The sequence below is a fragment of the Panthera pardus genome, unplaced genomic scaffold (assembly GCF_024362965.1).
Source record: "Panthera pardus isolate Hobbes unplaced genomic scaffold, ASM2436296v1 HiC_scaffold_13, whole genome shotgun sequence".
Lineage (NCBI taxonomy): Eukaryota > Metazoa > Chordata > Mammalia > Carnivora > Felidae > Panthera > Panthera pardus.
Window position 1 is genome coordinate 72555826 of NW_026526688.1, and position 12773 is coordinate 72568598.

Genomic DNA, 12773 nt, shown 5'->3' on the forward strand with positions numbered 1-12773 from the left:
CAAAAGGTTTCCATAAAATGATGACTTGTGGTGCTGAAATTTATAAATTTTGTTTAGAAAGCATATGTGTTAGCATTTCTTTTTTGTAGAAAACTGTTTTAGTTCCATTTTTTTAAACCGTGTTTATCATAGGAAATTTATTTTTCTCACCAATCTTGTGCCACTGATTCTCACCCTTCAGATCTAGCTCTAATATATCCAATAAGTAAAAACATAAAGAGACCTCCTTATCACTGGAAGATTGAAGGATTTACTAAGGAGAAGAAAATTTTCTTTATGGCACTGGTCTATCACTTTTTTTCTTTTCAAAGAGCTCACATGTTACGAAGCAGAGCTTGGTTTATGGTCAAACAGCTGGGTTTCGATTCCAGATCTGCCGCATAGTGTGAAACTTTGACCAAGTTAATTATTTCTCAGAGTTTCAATTTCTGAAAGAAAGACAAAACAAGTCATATTCGAGGAGTGACTGGCACATGAGATAAACCATGAATGAAATGACTGAGTGAAGGAACAGACCTACTGTTATGCTCTCAATTCAAAGGTGCTCAATAAATGTTATTTATATTCTTCCGTGATAAGTCCACGTTTATCACTTGTTTCAAATTCGACTCAAACGACCCTTTCCAGGAATCTCTTAGATTCGGAGCTTTGTTGTCTCCTTTTGATACTTACATTTCTCTTGTAACGTAGTGCTTTACTGTTGTTAACTTTCCTCTTGTTTTCAAGCTATTTTAAGTGTCTCTGCTTTGCCTTTTAAGCCAGATTCCTTCTTTAAAGACAAATGTAAAGACTACCGAAATGCTGCCTGTCTGGACACACAGCAGGCAAGCAGAAACAAAACGTATGCTACCTAACCTTAGGGATCACACACAACTTTTCCATCATCTCCCGTCTTGCAGAGACCAGATGTGACATAACTGTCTTCACTGATATTGAAAAAACAGTTCCGAATAATGATGCAAATGTTTCTCTGCTGTGATATAGACTAAGAGAAAACTTTAATGTTTATTTCACCCACAACATAAGGGCATTATAATTTGAGAAAATTTGAAAACATTGCTTGTATCAAATCAAAAAGAATAAGAGAAACCCCCCAAATCAGACCTGCTGGTACACTGAAATGGACCAAGCCAATAGTCCATGATAACAATTATCAATTATTTTATATTTAATATGTGCTCAACATGACACTGAGTGCTTTCAAACATTACATCACTGAATGTTCCTCATCACAACCCGAAGAACTGGATGACTATTATTCTCATTTTACAGATGAGGAAAATAAGATTAAGTACATTTTCAAATTCAACCCACAAGTGGCAAAGTTGGGAAACAGTGGTGTTTCTAACTCCAAACCTACTTTGTTTTTCCCATTATTCTTTGCTTCCTTTCAAAGTTTACAAGAATTTATTTACTTAGAGGAAAATGGAATGTTTATAGGCACCTCGCTACACAGAGAGTACCCTAAAATGAATAGGGGAGGGATAGCAAACTTTCAGATTCACCTCTAAAAACAAAGGCCTCCAAGTTAAAGCTAACAGAAGCTCGAGGTAAAAATTAAATCAATGTTTGCTAGACCCTGAACATCTGATGGCTATGGCTGTTCTGTTTCTACTCAGTTGTCCTCAACTCCGGGAGAACTGGTGACTTTGACTTTCATGAGTTTGGTTTAATAGCAGAATTGAAAAAAATTCACATATGCAAACACTGTCACCCTGATGCTCTAAATGGAGCTGCTGCCTACCAATTTGTTGGGTTCATCAAGGAGCCCTGTGTAAGGCTTTATAGTGTATGATGTATATAGTATCACACTGAGAAGAGTACGGCAGAACAGATTTGTCTGGTGTATCATAAATCTGTCGTCCCTAAACATTCCAATGGACACAGTATGCTTCACCCAAATTTCTTTCAGGTCAAACCAATTTCCATGTGGAGGCTATGCTTCCTACAATCATTCAGACCACAAACCTAGTTTACAACAATTGCATTTCAGTGTCATGGAGACCCAGCTGTCTTAAGACCCAAGGATGGATATTTCATTGTTTGAGATTCATTCTGTTCATTCTTTACTGAAAGGGGAGTTGTGGGGAGCTGATTCTTCTTATGCCCCACCTTGTAATGTTGGGACAGCCAAGAGAATATTGTTTCAAGCCAATAACTAGATCAATAAAAATCTTATCCCTTACTTTCAAATATCAAGCCCAAAAGCCCTACTGCAGAATAAGGTTGAGAATATCAGGCCATGACAATTCAGCTTCCTTTGATGTCAAAGGTCCACTTCCTTGATCTGGCGGGTTAGGTGCCTGTCTCCTTCCTTCTCATTGCTCCACAAGTCATGCCTCAGTTCAGGACAATAACCTTTACCACAAGAACAAAATTCTTCAGGAAAGTCTATATGTGTAGGATCCCAATTCCTTAAGAAGTTGTTCTTTAATGGAACATGAGTTAAACACAAATCTCAAGCTGTGACTTCACAAAGAGTTCGGAAGTTTCCCATTTTATTTTCTGATTGAAAAATAGGGCCTCTGAATTTCTCCAAAGGTTGAAATGCCCACCTTGAAAATTGTCTGCAATTGTCTTGTCTCTGGGTAGTATTGCGTGTAACTTCATTTTTCATGGTGTTTTCATCTTCATTCCTCTGCTTCACTGGATCCAAACACTTCATGACTTTAGTCACCTTGCTAAAATTTGTAGAGTCAGGTTTAGGGTGACAGTTATGGAAAGAGGGACGATCAAAGAATATGTAACAATTTGCTACCATAAATGACGCCTGTATCACTTCACTAGGTTTGCCATAATAAAGTAATGCAGACCAGTTGGCTTGAACAAGAGAAACTCATTTCCTCACCATTTTGGAGACTAAACATCCAAGATCAGGGTGTTAGCAGGGCTGGTTTCTTTTGAAACTTCTCTCCATGGCTTGTAGACATGTGTCTTCTCCCTGTTTTCCCCTGGTCATTCTTATGTGTCTGTCTGTGCCCTAATCTTCCCCTAAAAAGGACACCAGTCATTGAATTAAGTCACACCCCAGTGCCCTCATTTAACCTTAATTACCTCGTTAGAGACCCTGTCTGCAAAGACACTCACCATCTGAGGTAGTGAGAGTTAGGATTTTGACAGAGGAATTTTGGGGAAGGGAGTGGGGGAGACAAAGTTCAGTCTATAACTGTCCTATTTCATTTTTTCTCCCCCCCCCCCATAGGTGCCTGGATTATACTCTTCTGCCTTCTGAAAACTTCACTTCTGACATAACTCCTCTCATCCATAGAAAACCCACCGGTGAGTATGATCCAGGTCCCAGTCCTCAGCCTCCCTCATTTACCATCTTTTCATACGTATCTTTGCTGTTTTCAATGTCCCCTTACATTCAATTTGAGCCAGAGGTGCTAAAAAAAAATCACCATTTGAGTCTCTCTCCTTTCTCGCCTTCTAATATCATGAACAATGGAATGAAGAAGCAATAAGCAAGAAAGGCAAGAAAACAAGAGATCCATTTTTACCCTTGAACAACCTACAGTTAAGATTGGGATTGGAACCCAAATGCAACCTAAGTATCACGTTCATGTTCATGCTCACTATGTAACGTTTTGTAGATGAAATAGAAATGAAATCGCAATGTTTTAAAAAATGAAATGAGCTTCTCCTTTACTGTCAACTTTTTAAAACCACCAATCTATTTCCATGTAAAAATATGACTAAATCAAAATAAATTGCTAGCATTCATTTTCCCCAATTAGTGACTTCATTTGTAAAGAAAACATTTTATTTCAGTAATTAGTAAAGTAAGTGATTAGGATTTAATTGAATTCTGAGGCTGCTTCAAACTCCTAAAGTTTAGATCACTTAAATATCTATAATTTAGCATTTGGCATTTAAATGATCTGGGCAATATGAAAAGCACTCTTTACCAGCTGGTTTTTTTCAGGCAAGCAAAAGGTAGCCATGGGAACATATTGCATGTTGTAGTACAGAAAAAAATACTTATGGGTCTGTCATAGAAATATTAGTATTGATAATTTTTCACCCTGGATAATCATTTTAATGATGATGCACTTTATGATTGATATTGCTTCTTTCTTCCAAAGGACCTCAAGGGTTTTTCACAGTATCTCTATTCAGGTTCTTCAGTAGGTCTTTAAATGATTCATGTTTTTCCACTGATGGTTGCATCACCCCTGGATAAATTATTTGGAGTGAAATTAAAGAAAGTTTAAGCTCTAGGTAAGTAATAAGGCGAGACAATTATAATGTTCATCTCATGCCTCATATGTTTGAGCCTTTGTCATGCTACGGTTGAGATGTTTTTAATATTTATATTAAAGTCAGTGTGTAGCAGGATGCAAGGGACATTAAATGGATCCTGCTTCTTATTTATCTAAAATGTCTCTTGTTTTTTTTGTAATTATGCTTCTGAATTATGTTACTCTGACAGTAAACATGCATTAGGGAAGACAAAAGAAATTTAATAGGTGAGGCTGAGAAGCATAAAGGAAAAGGATTTGCAAAATGAGAGAAGATGTCTAATGAATTATGGTGGAAGAATTGGCCAATCTAGGAGTGTCTCTATTTCTGACCCTGCGCCCCGACAAAAATTCCATCCAATTTGTGACCGTTCCCATCTTTGAAGTTAAAATTAGGCAGGTGAAACTTGGAAGCACCTGTGTCAGAGGGTCGGGGTGTCTCCTGACCTTTCCATCATCACGGGGTAAGAACTGTTCCTGCTCTTCCATGCCACCCCTTCTCTGAACACCTGAGCCAACGCTCTTACCTTTAATTACCTAAAACATAACAGACCTAAAGTCTGTGTGTTTATAAAAATGGCGGAGGGTTCTATAGACTGGATGTTTGTATGCCCCCCAAATTCATATGTTAAATCCTAACACAATCTGATGGTATCTGTTGGGGCCTATGGGAAGTGATTAGGTCATGAGGATAAAGCCCTCATAAATGGAATTAGCACCTTTATAAAAGGAACTCCATAGTCTCCCTCATCCCTTCTGCTGTGTGAGGACTCACCGAGAAGATAGCTGTCTATGAAGCAGGAAGCAGATTCTTACTAGACACCCAATCTGCCAGCACCTTGGTCTTAAACGTCCCAGTCTCTAGAACTGTAAGAAATACATTTTTGTCTTTCATAAGCCATTCAGTCTATTGGATTTTTGTTGTAGCAGCCCAAACAGACTAAGACAGGGTGAGAGAAAGAAGGACTGAATACTTTCCTCATACTCACTAAGTCCTTCATAAGAATTGTCTCAGAATTCTAGGAGATAATCATTTTTGCTGTTCTCATATTAAGGATAAAGAAATGGAGCCTCAAGCACCATAAATAACTTTCCCAGGGCTGTTTAATCAATAAGTTATGAAAAAATACTTTTAACCCTATCTGTAGGACTCCAAAGCACGTGTTCACCCCATTCATACTTTTCCTCTAGCTCAAGAGAGTAATGTATACACCAAGAAGTACGTAGGGTCATGAAAAAGCTAGAATTGGGGGAACAAGAAAACAAAATGCGTTAAGGACATAGACTATAATTTCAAGGTAGTAGCCCTCACAAAGAAAGTTTCAGAACCCAGAAACTGAGACCAAAAGAAGTGACTAGCCACAAAATCCCTGTGACAGTGCTGGTAGCCTTTATTCACAGTGTCTTACTACGTGTGTGTGTGTGTGTGTGTGTGTGTGTGTCCATGTTATGCACATATATCCTACACTGTTATTTACTTTCATGAAAAATCAGAAATTTAACCACATTAATTTAAGATCAGGACACCAAATAGGCATTTTGACATTTCAGAGAGCTCGATCTTCAAAGAACCTGATTTATATTCTGTTTCAGTAAACAAAATCCAATATATCTTTAGAGGGCCATGCGGAGACTAGGTCACTTCCAAGGAAAACAACCTTATCTTCGTAACCTCCAGGTTCCAAGTGTGGGTCTCCATAGAGATAATGCCCTCATGAGCAGCAAGCAGAGAAAACTCATCCTTTGAAGAAACAACCTTTTGGAATTAGATGAAAGGAAAATAATTTTATTGATAGAAAAACATGGAGATAAAAAAAGGTAGAAATTTTCTTTTGAAATAATCACAGTGAATAGTAACAACTTGATAAATACAAGGACTCATATTTCACAAGTGGTACCTATTATATTTTTTCTTATATGATTATTTAATCCTTAATTAGTAAATCGAGTCATGATCCCAAAGAAACCCAAGGAAAATATCTAAAAATACTTAACGTTATTCATTTAACATGCTTGCTTAATGTAGGATCATATGGTATGAGACACAAAGCAAGACAAGCAGCAGTTTTGATAATGTGATTTTCTATTTGTGACTGGGCTTTTGGGGTGGAACTAAATGCAGGAAATGTATTTTTAAGGGAACACTCATAATCTGGAGTATATTCTTTTTATTTTTTGGCTAGGAAAAAAATCATGTTTATTACAAAAACTAGGAAAGTATTAAGAAACAGAAAAAAAATTATCTGCAATCCCAAGAGGTAATTTTATCGCTGTGAAGATTTCAGTATATTTCCTTTCAATACTTGCATTTCCAAAACACACATTTAGCTAGTCAAAATTTTATCATCTAACCATTTTAGCTTACTTTTTGATTAATAGTATTTCCTGAATTTCTTGGACAGCAGGCAGCAATATACGTCTGCACCAGCCAGGCAGAGGCTTTAGTGGCTGATGGAGAATGATCTTGGTTTTGTTTTTTAATTTCTTTTTAATGTTGATTTATTTTTGAGAAAAATGGAGTGCAAGCGGGGTGAGGGGCAGAAAGAGAGGGAGACCCAGAATCCAAAGCAGTCTCCAGGCTCTAAGCTGTCAGCACAGAGCCCGATGTGGGGCTCCAACTCACGAACTCATGACCCGAGCTGAAAACGGACACTTAACCTACACAGAGCTATGCAGGTGCCCCAGGAGAATGATCTTAACTGCAGTCTGCAGTAGTGATATCAGCAGCACTAGGGCTGCTTCTAGATCCTTCGTTCGGATCCAGGGCTTCGGGCCCTACCCTGAAGCTATTAATGCATCCAGTCGTCAGTGTTTCGTAAATGTCCCCCCCACCCCCTGGATGATTCTAGTGCATAGCCAGCATTGAGAATCAGTGCTCTAGATTTTGAAGCCTCCAAAGTTTTTTGTTTTAAACACTCTAGAAGAATTTTGCAACTGTTGCCTGACCCGTTTGAAAGTTGACCTACAATGTAAATATTTATAAAAGATGTAATCTCTGGTACCCTGTAAATATTGATATTTTAAAACATTTTTATTGTATTATTCTAAATGTATCTGGAGGAATCTAAAGAACACAGCAGTGTGATATTTACACTTTTAAATAATCCATTAACGTTGTTTTAACAGTCAGAAATTTCATATCATTCCTTTTAATCCTTGACCTTGTGTTTCCATTCCTTTAACTCCAGACAGTTTTATCACAAGATAACACATTATTATGATTCTAAGTGTTTTGTTGACCACCATAACAACAAAATGTGTATGTGAGTTGAAATTTAATTTTTCCCCCTGATGTGTGACCTAAGGGCTAATAGATTTCTTGTGAATTGAGAAACCCCAAACGGAGCAGGTGCTCAGCTTGAAGGAGGCAGAGCTTCAAATTCAGCGGCTGACATGAAAATTTCAGCGGTGCTTGTACAACCTCATGTCTCTGCAGGTTGGCCAAAATCCAGTTGTCATCTATTGGGAACCTTCTGACTGGACAAATACAACTAAACACTGCAGCTGACCACTGTGATTCACAAGCACCATTTATCTGAGTAATTACGCCTATTAACACTTAAGGAAGACACACACGAAAGGGACTCAGAGAGGTTATTTTTGACTATCAGAGACAAACCCATGATACAGAGAAAAAACGCTCGAAGGTTAAGATGCATAGTACCTGGAGATAACTTCAGCACTCAAAATATGGCTACCTCTTGAACCAAAGGATTTCAAGTTGAGTCAAGCAAAAATGCCCCACAGCGGCAGAGACAAATAGTAAACCATTCGAAAATAACATTGGTGCCTGATGTTAAGGGTACTGCTGAGAATACCTTTAATAGATGCCCTACCTGGTAATGACATGATCCTTGAAAAACTAGTAAAGTGGGAACCAAAAAAGAAGTAAAGCCTTGAAGCCCCTATAAACACCCCCAAATGGATTTTATACAAATAGCAGGAGCAATGAGCTATGACTATGTCCCAGTTATTGCTTCCTTACTCTGAGCGAATTGAGGGCTTTCCTTGCCAGAAAGCTATGATCCTAATGGTAATAATAATAATAATAATAATTGCTGGTTGATTTTATTTTCCTGATCTGGGGTGTGGTGGAGTCAAGGGATTCATTTAGCTCTCCAGGGACAGGGGCACACATTTCACTGGCATTGCCATTACATAACTGTAAATTTTTGCCTTTTATTCTGAAACTCCACTGTCCCTTTCTTCTAAAACCAACAAGTAGAGAGAACCAATGAAATTCTAAAACTCTTATAAAAAAAAAAAACTTCTCAGAAATCCTTAAAATTTAGGCCGTTTAGATTTGACAGCCCCAAAGCCAACTCCCTCTAGGGACCTAAAATATTTCTAAGGGTCAGTAACAAGCCATCCCGTGTGTGGGGAAATTTCACTTCCAGCCTCCCATTCTGCCAGTTGCAAACCAATATGACTAAATACTGCAAAGGACTCAAACAGTACCTCCAGCTTTATCACCGACAGGTTCAAGCTCCATTATCAGAACAGCTGCTTCAGCAGCCCCTGCATGATCTGAATCCTGAAACGTTGGTCTCCAGGGACAGACATCGGCGAACTCTGCCCTTAGCCATGATGGAAAGAACATTATCATATACTGTTAACAATTCACGTGGCAGCAGAACTCTAAGAGGATCCTTAGATGCAGGTTTCTTTTTTTTTTAATTTAATTTTTTACCGTATGTTTATCTTAGAGAGAGGGAAAGTGAGAAAAGGTGGGGAAGTAGCAGAGAGAGAGAGAGAGAGAGAGAATCCGAAGCAGGCTCCAGGCTCAGCTGTCAGCACAGAGCCCAACTCGGGGCTCAAACTCACAAACTGGGAGATCATGACTGGAGCCAAAGTCAGACAGTTAATGGCTGAGGCACCCAGGTGCCCCAATTCATGTTTCTTTATTAAGAATATGGTACAGCAGGGGCGCCCGGGTGGCTTAGTCAGTTAACTGTCTGACTCTGGCTCAGGTGATGATATCCCAATTCATGAGTTGGACCCCTGCATTGGGTTCTGTGCAGACAGATCAGAGCCTGGAGCCTGCTTCAAATTCTGTGTCTCCTTCTCTCTCTGCCCCTCCCCTCCTCGCACTCTCTCCCTCTCAAAATAAATAAACATTCTTTTTAATTAAAAAAAATACATACACCATTATCTCTAGATCACTGGATGCCCATTCCATCAGTAGACCTTAAACTGAGGATTCTTTTTTTTTTTTTTTATTTTTTTTTTTTAACGTTTATTTATTTTTGAGACAGAGAGAGACAGAGCATGAACAGGGGAGGGTCAGAGAGAGAGGAAGATACAGAATCTGAAACAGGCTCCAGGCTCTGAGCGGTCAGCACAGAGCCTGACGCGGGGCTCAAACTCACGGACCGTGAGATCATGACCTGAGCCGAAGTCGGACACTTAACCGACCAAGCCACCCAGGTGCCCCTAAACTGAGGATTCTTAAAAATTGCCCTGATACCATATGTTTTCACTCATATGTGGATCCTGAGAAACTTAAAAGAAGACCAGGGGGGAGGGGAGGGGGAGAAAAAAGTTACACAGAGAGAGGGAGGCAAACCATAAGAGACTCTTAAATACTGAGAACAAACTGAGGGTTGATGGGGAGGTGGGGGAGAGGGAAAAGTGGATGATGAGCATTGAGGAGGGCACCTGTTGGGATGAGCACTGGGTGTTGTATGGAAACCAATTTGACAATAAATTATATTTGATATTTAAAAAAATGCCCAGAAACAGACAGCTACAGAGGGTAAACAGTATCTTCCCAAACTCTCTGATTACTGCAGAGATAGATTACTTCTGTTCAAGGCAACAGTGTAAGATTTTCTGAGTCCTTGGCATAACTTTTCTTTGCTCACTTCTAATATTGCTTATTATTATACTTTGGCACTTTCTATTAGCTGAATGAAGGTTTTTCAAGATACTCTCCATTATTTTCATTCTGTTGTTTTTTTTCCCCTTAAGATTTTCTGTCTTCTGCCACTTAAGGAAAAACAAACTCTTGCTTATTTTTCTCTTAGCTACTGTGATAGGTATTTTTCTGTGTCAACTTGATTGGATCAGGGGATGCCCAGGTTTCTGGTAAAACATTATTTCTGAGTATCTATGATGGTGTTTCTGGATGAGACTAGCATTTCAATTGGTGGGCTCACTAAAGTAGATTGCCCTCCGTAGTGTGGGTGGGCATTATCCAATCTGTTAAGGGCCCGAATAGAACAAAAAGGTGGAGGAAGGAGGCATTTGTGCCTCTTTTCTGTCTCATTCTTTGAATTGGGACATCTCATCTTTTCTTGCCCTCAGACTGGGAAGTACATCATTGACTCCCCTGGTTCTCAGACCTTCAGACTTAGATTGAATTACACCACTGGTTTCCCTAGGTCTCTAGTTTGCAAATCATGGGACTTGTCAGCCCCCAGAACTGCATGCTGAATTTCTCATAATAAATCCCCTTTTATATCCTATTGGTTCTATTTCTTTGGAGAAACATGACTAATACAACTACTCTCCTGAATTTAATTCATTGCTGGATCTGTACCTCCACCTGATCCTGTCTACAAAAAAATTAATAGTTCTTGCTTTCAACATTTCAGAAGGTAGATTTCATCTTACAGGCTTCTCTGGTCGTTAAATTTCTATCACATCATGCATGCCACACTTCAGCCTTATAAAACAGGAACCTTGACTCCACATCAACGAAATCTAGTGCACAGGGTATGGGAACTAATGTTGGCACTATCATAGCTAAAATCTTCAGTATTCTCTTCAGGACCCTCCAGCCAAAGCAAACAAACAAACAAACAAAATCTGCTCACATTAAAGGAACAATGATTGGCCCACTACTGTTGATATAAACACTATGTATATTCCTAATAGTATCTGTTTCTTTTTAGGGCACTTCTTATAGGATATCTGATGCTCTGGAAGCCCTACAAACTAGGTTAAATTTATTACCCAGTGTGGTCACAAATGATCGCATAGCTGTTGAATTCCTCCTAGCTAGCCAAGGGAAAACTGATGCTCCAGCAAAGATTTCTAATCTGAAGATTACCCCCATGCAAATACTACCGGTAAGGGAACACTTAGAGTTTGGGACCATTACTCACAGCCAAAATTCTAAAACAGGTCATGATAATTTAATAGGTCACTACCACCTTCCTCCTCACCCTCTTATTATTTGCCCGTAAAATAGCTTTCAATATTGGACTAAAAGGGGTGAGGCTGGGGATTTCAGCAGAGAAGTAAGGGAAGGCTAGGAAGCATCTGACTTAACCTAACACTCAGCTGTCTTCTGAACATGCAATTAATTTCCCTCAAAATTTGTTTGTTTGTTTTCCTAGGTTTTCAAAAATCTTTTCTCTGATTTCAAAGAATCCAAAGGAAACGGTTTTGAAAAGCCCTGATTTACTTGTAACCACTCCTTCACTGGCAGCGCAGTGTCTTCTTTAGGTCAGGCAGAACGCTCAAATAAAATCCCAGGGGGTTGTATGGAAAGGGGGTAAATCAGCAATAGTCTTCTCTCTCAGCCACCTCTGATTTTGCTTTTCTCCACCTCCAGCCACACTTCAGTTTTCAGATCCAAGCTGCATGTGTGCAATGTTCTAACGGCCCCGAACAGCTGCAAGAACACCTCAGTAATTGATATTTCTTCCTGGAATTATCCTAAGTTTTCATTTTTGTTTGAAAATTATTGGATTGCCCTCAATGTGTCCAAACATCCAAAGCTTTAAAAGCTCTCAATCTATTTTCTGATCCGTAGAAAACCAGTTTTTATTTTTATTACCCTTAAATAGAGAGTATCATATAAATCTACTTCATTTATAATATTTAATATGTGGGGGTGCTTTTTAGTAAACATAAATAGACATTGTATTTATTTATGTATTTATAAATCACTTTTTTGTTGTTGGTTCATTAATGGTATTAGTTGTCCAAAAGGTGTTGATCTAATAATTCAACCTCTGATGAGAGAAAAAGCTAAATTAAAGGTATGAAACGTATTTGTTCATTTGTGTTTATACTCACAGAGAAGCTTTATAAGGCAATGAGAAGAGCTTGGACTCTAGATTCCAAATATGTGGTTTCAAATCCCAGGAAAGCCATTTGCTATGGCTTTGGGCCAGTTAATGAAATGCTCTCCTCCTTATTTAAAAAGAAAAATTGAATATGATCCAAAACAATTAAAGGTGAGGCATGTTTTTCTAATTGATAAAACTGATAAAAAGGCATTGTAATCCAGAACACTTTACAGACAGATTCAGGCACAAAATATCCTTTCCAAGAGGGCTGTCTGCACGTGGTGAATTTGCCATGACTCCAGATTGGGAGAACTGGGGGTGAAGACCCGGGAGAATAGGTTAAAATCAGAACTTACCCCCCCCCCCACCCTACACCTCACCTAGAAATTCTAAGAGCAAGGAGAGGAGAAGATTTTAATTTGAAGACAGATTGAAACTTCAATATCCATCAGCCTTGTAATAATGGAAAAGGAGATCTGAGTGACCCAAATCTCTGGTATTTATGCAAGAT

The 12773-nt window shown here is 38.7% G+C and overlaps 1 long non-coding RNA gene across 2 annotated transcripts; it reads right to left on the reverse strand.

Annotated features, from left to right (window-relative positions):
- Positions 1-227: 227 nt before the first annotated feature.
- Positions 228-12556, reverse strand: LOC109262494 (uncharacterized). 2 transcript variants are annotated; one of them, XR_002077794.2, is made up of 6 exons: positions 12270-12556; positions 5900-5997; positions 5017-5108; positions 2849-2991; positions 2556-2681; positions 228-428 (listed from the first exon to the last, which is right to left on the reverse strand). It is a non-coding gene; the product is annotated as an uncharacterized LOC109262494 (long non-coding RNA). The 2 variants fall into 2 exon arrangements; XR_002077795.2 differs by lacking the exon at positions 12270-12556 and adding an exon at positions 8700-8844.
- Between the last annotated feature and the right edge of the window lie 217 nt (positions 12557-12773).